The sequence below is a fragment of the Leptopilina heterotoma genome, unplaced genomic scaffold (assembly GCF_015476425.1).
Source record: "Leptopilina heterotoma isolate Lh14 unplaced genomic scaffold, ASM1547642v1 Lhet_12, whole genome shotgun sequence".
Classification (NCBI taxonomy): Eukaryota; Metazoa; Arthropoda; class Insecta; order Hymenoptera; family Figitidae; genus Leptopilina; species Leptopilina heterotoma.
Window position 1 is genome coordinate 505,473 of NW_025110837.1, and position 10,163 is coordinate 515,635.

A 10,163-nucleotide genomic window follows, 5' to 3' on the forward strand; every position below is an offset into this window, starting at 1 on the left:
TTAATATTTTTTTTTGTAATTTAAAAGCTAGAATCTAATCGAGTACTTGAATTCACTGGAGTACTCGAAAATTTCGAGTACTTGATACATAGACTCGGCTCGGACTCGGTTCGGCTTTTCGAGCTTTTTGTACAGCTCTAATTTTTATCAAATGAATACGGATATAAAGTATTCTTTTTTTGACTTCGAAATAGTGCACGGAAATTTACTATACTTTTATAACTTATTTTATTGTGATTCTTAAAACTTAATTGAAAAACTGGTTATAGTGTTTTTCCATATTAGATAAAAAATTATAATTTTAAATACAATGATTGATTGTGTCACTTCCTTAATTAAATTTGGAAATTATTAATTAATGATATACATACATTTTTTACCAAAAATTCTAATTGTACTAAAATACTAATTATTTCCATGTATTTATGTTTGATAATACAATGTTGCTTGATTATACTAAGCATTTAAATGTTTCACTACGACTAAATATGTTAAAACACATCATGATCTAATAGAATAAAGTAATTTTAGTTCTTATTTTTAAAACAAATACCAATTCAATTTATATTTCTTATTATAAATATAATGCATTTAATAAATAGTTACAAATTATTAGTAGAAAAGTTGACAACCTTTGTCAAATTAATTATGTCCTCAAATAAAACACTTGATAATATTCATAATTTTAATACAAAACTTGTCTCAAATAAAATTGAGCACAGATGTACTATGTACGATTTTATTTAATGTAGATGCGTAAATAAAGAAGCAGGTTCAGCATCTATAACTTAAACTACCTATTAATATTCTTAATGAACACCCTAATAGCATCTGGATATTTAGGATATCCTACAGATGTCTTACTCTCTAAATCTTAAGTAGCGAAAAGTATACAACTGATTAAAATTAGCATATATGCGCTGTGAATTAGTGAAATTTCATTAAATAATCAGAGAAATTTCACTGATTAATTAGCTTATATACGCTTTTTGAAATTAGTTGTATACTTATCGCTGTGAAATAGTTAAGTTTTGCTAATTCAGATTTAGAGAGTAAGGATATCCGGAAACTATTATATCTGTAGGATGTACCAGGGATGTCCTGAAATATATTAAGAACATCCTAGGGATATCCAAATCAACTGATTAAAGTAAACATGGAGTATAAAGAACCAACGTCATTGATGATTCAAAAAGTGATGGATCCATTTCTTTTATTAAGAAATAAAAAATAGGAGACTATTTTAAGATTTGGCCTGTGCTTGTCCATTTTACTATCATTGGGTAACAAAGGTTGAGGAACAGACATAATCACCAATCAAGAAGTGGCTAGGTGGCAATAAATTTCTTACTTCAGTATCACCAGTAAGTGAGATTATTGGACTGATTTGCATCATCTATATCATCATAAGCAAGGCTACAAACTTCTTGTAAACGTTACCGTGCAAGAGTCAGAAACACCTCAAAGATGATTCTTCAGGTATTCTTCAGGTAATTTATTATTCTTCACCTCCCAAAAAATAGGGTGTCGAAGTTGCCATAAAAAATTAGGGGACTTCATCTTATTTCAAAATTTGTTTCCGAAATTTTGTTCAAATCCATTCCGGATTCAATGAACGATCTTCGTAGCTCTAGATCACGCCATGGAATTAAGCAGCGTTTTTTCATTTCACTTTTCATTTTCCTCACTTCACTTGTTACATTCTGCATTTTACTTTTCGAATTCTATTTATCACTCTCCACATTTCACTTTCTCATTCTACTTTTTATATCTGATAACAAATAAATTTATTAACGAAATAGAGTAACTTTTGGATTTGCTTGAAATAATTGATGACTAAGACTTTGCCGATTAGTTTACAAGATGCAAGTCAACCTGTAATTAGCTTATTGTCACTCCACACAAAGCTATCATCAGTTCGATTTTAAGAAGTTCTTGTCGCGGTATCATCATTCTTGTAGTAACTTGGGTTATCTAGGATATTTTGTACTAACCCAGTAAGAAGTAAGGAATTGAGAAGAATTTAAAATTTTTAACTTTTTACAGAAAATGTTAAATTATCAATTTTTTTGAATTCCGTTTCTGTCCAATTCCTACGTATTCCTTTTTGAGGCAAAGATTTCTTGAAAGTGAATTCCAATCAATTCCGTTTTAATATTTCTATAATTTTTGAATTTTTGTGAATTCCGAAATACTGTGTGATACTCGGTAAGTTTAATTTCTGTCTATTCCGTTTTAATATTTTGTAATTTTTTAATTCCTTTGAAGTTTGCAACACTTTCAGATAAGTGCTTCTAAAATTCGGTAGTCATAGTGCAGTTAAAAAAGCTGAGCGGACAAGATGTTTGTCTCCGACAATGAAACTTGAGGGTTCAAATCTTCAAACCGACAAATTTTTTTTCCGCTTAAAATATTAAATCGGTATTCAAAAGAATAAGCTTAGCTTCTTTCCGGCTTCTCCAAATGAAAATGAAAAGAATTGGTCACAAACGGAATTCAAAAGAATTAAAAATTTCGAATTCTTATTAATTCCTTACTTCTAACTGGGATGTCTTTTCTATTCAATGAATAGAAAAATAAAATAGCTAATTCAAGTATGCTAACCCGGCATTAAAGAAGCTATTTAAAAAAATAAAAATCCTACTAATACAATTTCCTTTTACTGTTTCATTTACCTTTTTTATTATGTTAATCCACCTAAAACATGCGTTTTCTCCGTTACCGAAAGAAATTTCCATCCAGTGTCAGTGTTTATTTACCAACTGCAAACAAGATTAATATCTTCTTGTCTATTTAAGATACCAGTAAATGCGACAAGTGATCTTCAAAATACCTTCGTCACACTGCCAACAAATCTACTTATCATCGATGAAACCAAAATAATGAAGAGCCTATTAGAACTGAGACCACGATTTATACTTACCTCCGGCTTGCACAGATCTGTGTGGTAGGCAGTCCGAATCAAATGTATCCGGTGCGAGTTGAATTGGTAACCTTCAAATTAACTAAGAGATAGCTTCACAAATATTCTTAACCGGAGTTTCAGAGACTGTGAATGGTGCCTAGATCGAGTTATACAAATAGGAGGTTCAATTTTTGCCGATCTCAACACAATACAATAGTGTACTCGTTTTCTCAAATTTTAGTTTTCTAAAAAGTTGTTCATATTTTGAGCTCACTTATCAGATTTTGGTCTTGACTGCGAAGGGGTTAAAGAAAATTTAAAGGGTTAAAATATTCAAAAATTAACGTGTAGTAATATAAATTTTCAAAACGCCACCCTATTGAAAATAAACACGTGTAGATTTGGACACATGTAAATACACGACGAAAAGTTTTTACACGTGTAACTACACATGTAAATACACGAGAAAAAATTATTACACGTTTAAAAAAATTTTCCTCGTATATTTACATGTGTAATACATGTCCAAATAGGCACATGTAATAAGTAAAAAAATTTTAATTTTTTTATTGTAATTACAAGTGAAATTTTTCACTAGTTAATTTTACATTGAAAAACTAACAAAAACAATAGTCAAATGGGAAACTTTGTTCCTTTGAAACACGACTTTTGTCCAAGTCAAAATAATCACCAATCTGCAACTACTTGTTGATCCTTCAATAATAATCACTACACAAAATTTTCGTTGATAAATCTTTATTAATTCAATATCAAATCCTCCACACAACTGAAGTCAAAAATCAACACCCCCTCGTAGAATAAACTATCATTTTGTTAAAAAATAAATTGAAATTTATATCGATTTAATTCAACTTTTTCGATTCCCGTTTAAAAAGGCAAAATTTCTTAGATTAAATATCTAACTAGATTTTTCGAATTTCGACATAGACAGTTGACGAAACACAACCAGCTGACAATCACAAATGACCAAAAAATCCAGATGAACGTGAATTGAACAAAAACGACGAAAAATATAAGGAATTTCGTGTGCACTCTCATTACTCTTTTAAACTGTTTTAAATCAAAAATTTTAGTGGGAGTAAGAACTACCTGCGAGGCGATTCTACATTTATTGAGACGACCGGAAGCGTTTTCCTTATTATTTTTTCGTAAGAGTTGATGAACTCTGACAGTTAATTTTTTTGGCGAGGGAACGCGGGTTTTGAAAAGAGTCCGTCGCGCTCTAATCTACTTAGGTGGTGGTCCCGGGTGGATCCTTCTCACTGGCTTCCCCACGCGTGGCGATAATCGTGAAGTGGGGGGCAACGGGGAAGACCTCACGGTCTATGCAATCTTCCACTTCGAACTGGGGCAATTTATCGTCTGACGCAGAGGATTTTTCAGGAGTAATAATAATAATTAAAATAATAATATAAAATAATAATAATTAATAATAATAATAATTCTTCCACTGGTTGTAGAGCGATCAAAGGACTATCTTCCAACGCAGGCTCATTATCCTCCAAATCCACTCTCCCGGGAGATTCTACTTCCGCTGTCTCCTCGATGGGTTGAGGGAAATTTTTAACTTCCGTCTGTGTCTCCTTCACGGCGATCTTCGGTAACTCTGTCTTCCGTTTCAAGAGCCGAATAATTTCGATTCGGTGGTGACGTTCCAGAGCCTCGTATTTTGCGCGAAACTCGGCTTCCTGAAGTAACAATTTATTCTAATACGCCTTGGACAAGGAACTCAATTCGCTGTGGAAACCCAACCCGCGATCGTCGATGACCTTCCGAAACCCGGGAAATTGTATTTCGTGAAAAGTTGGACAATGCGTTGGAAATCTTCTCTGTGTTCTTTTCTCTCCGATTTCTCTCCCGTTGACGACGATTGATGGTTATCCTCCCTATTTCCATGGAAGATCAAGGAACTTGTCCATCTGCCGGAAGAACCGAAGGTAGCCCCCAACTGGTCGCGACTGCTTAAAGGCGAGCCCTCGCAAGCCGTACCATATACTAGCTGAGAAAAATGACCCGGAAACTTCCAACGACGTACAAGTTCCGAACGTAGAATACTTACTGTTCCGTTGAAATCGAGCCGTAGGATCGATGAAATAATCTCTCGGAATGGATCGATGGCGATTGTTATTGTAAATGGAGATAAAAGGTGAAACGAAGTCAAAATTTTCTCACAATGCGGAATAATCCAAAAATCCAATTTGTAAGTCACAATAAAAGAATAAAAACTCCCGTATTGAAATTTCAGAAGGTGACGACGAATGAAATAAAAAAGATTAAACTATCAATAACTTCACTTTTATTCACTTTTAATTATACAGATATGTCTTTACAAAGAATGAAATTCGCGTACGCGTTCAAATTCAAATGTAAGGCGGTATCAATTGCTACGGTAGAAAGCGTCTGCAACGGTAGTCTCATAAGAGAACAAGTGATTTTACTATGGATGAGACCCCCTGAGGTGCGCTCGCACGTACGTCAAAGAGAGGCCCGTCGCAGGGGCGAATGAAAAAACTCTCATTCAGTCTCTCAATTCTTAATATTTTGTCATGCAAAAAAAAAATTTTCGGAAAATTTCAATAGACAATACTAAGGGAAAATGGGACTAAAGTATGTAGTCTCTAGAAAATGAATGGAACATAAGATTTTTTTCTGATTATTATAGTTTATTTACTCCCAAGTACATACATCAACTTATTCTATAAATACAAAAATTCTTACAACTAAAATTATACTCTTACAACTTAACCTAATGCAACTTAACCGCTGTTCTCAACATAACCTACTCGCATCTCTCTCAATCTCTCAGTTCGCCAGTGCCGGGCTTCCGTTTCCAGTTCCTTTTTTGCCCATTCTATCTTCGTCTTACTTCGCCCACCCCTTTTTATTTTTACTTTAACCCCTATTTCCACTTTAGTTTCACATCTTTTTCAACCATCCATCTTTTTCAACAAACTTTAGACCATCCACCCAAATACAATCTTTACTCATTCTTACCACTTTTCCATTCACTTTCTCAGACCACGCTCTTTCTTTCAGTAGCCACATAATCCTTCCTTCTCTCCAGGTTCTTTCCTCATCTATTCTTACAACACTTCCTTTCAATCTCCCTTTTACCCTCATCACATCCATTTTTTCTTCCTCACTACCCAACTCCATAGTTTTAACCCTGACACTTACCCCCATCCACGCAAACACTTTTTCCACCTCTTTTTTACCCTCTAACACACCTACATTCATACCCCTGACTACAACATTCTTTTTCCTTTTATCCTTTTCCACTACATCCACTCGCCATTCTTCCCCACATGCTATCCTTTTCCTTTTTCCACTTAATATCCCATTCATTTTACATTTCTTGTAATTTCTCCAATCTCTCTTCAATTTCCTCTAACTCTCTGTCTCTTTGTTCCCCATCTTCACAAATATTCATTAAATTTCCTTTCACTCTCTTAGAACCTTCCTTTATCGCATCCTTCAACATTAATACTAATTCTAACAAATCCATGCAATCCTCACACGTCATTCTTTTTCCATTCTCACCTATTCCTCTTTCAAATACTCGCGCCTTTTTCTCACTCTCGCATGCACTACTTGAGCCAGACTCAGCCATTCTAGAAATCTATACTGAGAGAAATTTCTGCATAAAATAGTATTGAAATATTCAACGCACTTCGTATGCCCTCTGTCGTGAGATTTTGTTATGAAAACAAACTGAATTCGCTCAGTAATCCTACCAAAAGAGCATTATCTTTGCGAAATGAGTATGTTGTTTTCACCAATGGCGTATGACATAGATGTAAAAAAAGTATAGCTACAGTTGATACTATTTTATGAAAAAATTTCTCTCAGTGTACTTTATCACTATCTCTCTCCACTCTCTCACTTCAAGCAACCTAACCTCACAATACCAACTTATCTTTTTTACCTTTTTTATCACTCACATATTCACTACTCTATACAAACATATCTTTCCTTTGCACTACTGTAAACTCCACTGCACACTCAACACTCTACACTACCCACCATTTTTTAAACCTTAAAATTTATTCAAAAAGCTCTCAACTTTTTCTTCACGCGTGTATACTAAACCGGTACCGGAAATGGAAGCCTTGATATTCTTTTAATATTTATTCGATTATTGCATAACAAAATGTAACATTTACACTTTATTGTTAACAAGAAAAGTAAAAACTATTGGGAATAACTTAGCAATAAGCTTATACTCGTTAATAAGAAAATGAAACATTTTTTATTTTTAAGATACCCTATGGTTTATGCATAGCCGATTTAAATTCAGAAAACTGAAAGTTAGAAAAATAATAAAGTTGGATATTTTTAATGATTTGCGCTTAGTGATATAAAATTCAAAAACAAAATAGAATTAAAAATCCTCAAAAACATTTGGGGGATGTAAGAAAATAAGACATTATTTGTTTTTAAAATCCTCCATTATTTATACACATAAATTAAATTTTGAAATCTATCATTGTTGCCAATTTAAATTTAGAAAACTTGCAAAATAAAAAAATTTAAACATTGAACGTATTAAGTATTATCGTGTAGTAATATAAAATTTCAAAACTAAATCATAGAGTTCAAAATCTTCGACGAGATAATATACGCAAAATTAAGAAAATAAAACATTTAGAAAATTAGAAATTAGAAAAAAATATTACTAAAAATCATCAATGATTCACACGTAGTAATAAGAAACAGATATAAAAATACTTTAGTTCTTGAGGAAGTGAGACATTCCTCGTAGAAAAAATCCTCGATGACTTATACACATAAATGCTAAGATTTAGATTTATTCAAGAATTCACTTGTAGTTATATAAAATTTTGAAACGAAATCCTAGACTTCAAAATTGTTGTCTATTTAAATACAGAAATCTGAAAGTTAGATAAAGATATTTTTAAAAATTTCCAATAATTTACGCGCAGAACACTGGAGACTCCATAGAGAGTAACTCTATAGAAAGTAAAACTTCAGCAGTGTTGGAAAAGAGGGTTATAAGGGACGAGGTAATTAAAAATTCAAAAAATAGACAACATTAAAAGAGTGAAAGTCTTCAAAAATTCGCGAGCAGTAATGTAAAATTTAGAAATAAATTTTTAGTGAACAAAATTTCTGTTTTCGAGATCCTTGATAATTTATTCACATATAAATGTAGAAAGAAGAAAAAAATTATAGAGTTCAAAATCGTTGTCGATTTTAATATACAGAAAATTAGAAAAAATAACAAACTTAAAAATCCTTAGTGATTTACCAGTAGTAACACAAATTGAGAAACAAATATATAAATACATAAATTTTTTTTATTTGTATTTTCTATATTTTATATATTTACATCCTCATCGACATATGTACGTTAATAACAAAATGAAACATTTTTTGTTTTTAAGATCCTCGATGATTTATACATGTGTTGAAACTGAAAAAACTGCTGAGTTCAAAATTGCAGACGATTTAAATTAAGAAAACTAAAAATTAGAGAAACGTATAAAGATAAAAGTCCTTAATGATTTTCGCGTAGTAATATAACATTAAAAATCATCGAAATCCTACAAGGAGAAGTAAGAAAATATAACACTTCTTGTTTCCAAGATCCTCGATGATATATGCATATATACGTTGATAAAATTTGAAAAACATTCTAAAGTTGTATGATGGAAATATAATTGAGAGAACAAAATCCTCGGACACACATGTAAAGAAATAAACAAAATTGGAGAAATCTGGTACATGAATCCTTGTTGACTTGTACGACAAAATGTAAAATATTTCCATTTCACTTTATAATTTGAAACAGGATTTATTTGATACACAGAAATAATAAAATTAAACATTTTTTTAAATTTTCAAATCGTTGAGGATTTGAACGTTTATATCTACGTAGAATGTGTCCAAAAATTAAACGTGTAAATACACGTTTAAATCTCTACTGATTTACATGCCGAAATAGACGCTGATTTTTTTGATGTTGAAATAAATTGCCCAATATAAGGAGTGGTGCATCCAAGTCACTGAACTCGGATCACACCATTGCCTAAATCTGCAAGGTTGCAGAAATTGGCTTGACAACAGTCAAGTGCAATGAACTTAATTTATGATTTCCCCACTAAATCGTCTCTCAATAAAATTGATTGACACCGGGAAATCGAGGCAGTTTAGTCCAGGTCGTAGTCACCTGTAGTTGTAGCCGGCAGTTTTGAGCCAGGCATTTTCTAAGTCCGGCAAGTTAGCCGTGTTCAAAGTTAAAATATTTCTCAGAAGTTTTAAAGAGTCAAATTAAGTAAAGTTTGTTCAAGAAGAAGTGAATTTATTTGAGAAAAATACAATTAAATCGAAGTAAAAAAAGAGTTGAATTGAATACATATATTTGAATAAAATAAAATAATTGAAGTGCATAATTGAAAGAATTGATGAAGTAAAAAAAAACATAAAATATTGAAATAAAGTGAAAGGAAATAAATAAAGAGAATTTATGAAATAAATATTAAGAATAGAGAATTGAAGAAAATAATAAAATAAAAGAGTAAAGAATAAATATAAAGAAGTTGTGATTCATACAAAAGAATAAAAATAATTAAAGTAAAGTAAAAAAATCTAAAGTCAGCAGAAAGATAAATATAATTCTAATAAATTTAAAGGATTTGTTTTAATTCCAATATATGTAAGGACAACCTTTCTTTACGAGGTTTAAGTCTCAGGTTTTGTGTATTCCTAAAGGAATATTAAAGTATTCAGTGAAAATATCAATCTAGTGACCCTAGATTTGGTATTTCCCCAATTTTCTGGAATAACCGTTTCGAAATAGACAGAGAGATAAAAACATTCGTCATTGGATTCACATTTCAAGGAAAGAATTTCTAAGTAGTGAGTAAAGCATTTTGTATAAAATTACATATACTCTTCACCTCATTCACACACATACACGTACTATTCTTTCATACACAAGTATAGAATTACTCTCTACTCACACCAATTTAGAGTTACTTGTATTAGGGATTTCTTTGGGTAAAATATATCTTATTTGTTTAATCTTATTTTTGCTTATATTTTAATTATCCCTAAAACTATCCTATCTTCTCCAAATTCAAAGAGTAGGATTCTCACCCCTTGGTTGAATTAATAACCAATAAGAGGGGGGATTCACTACCTTTACAATTTCTTTGTCCGAAGGACACGTTAAGTTAAAGTTTATTTAAAAATTGATATTATTAAATTAATTAAT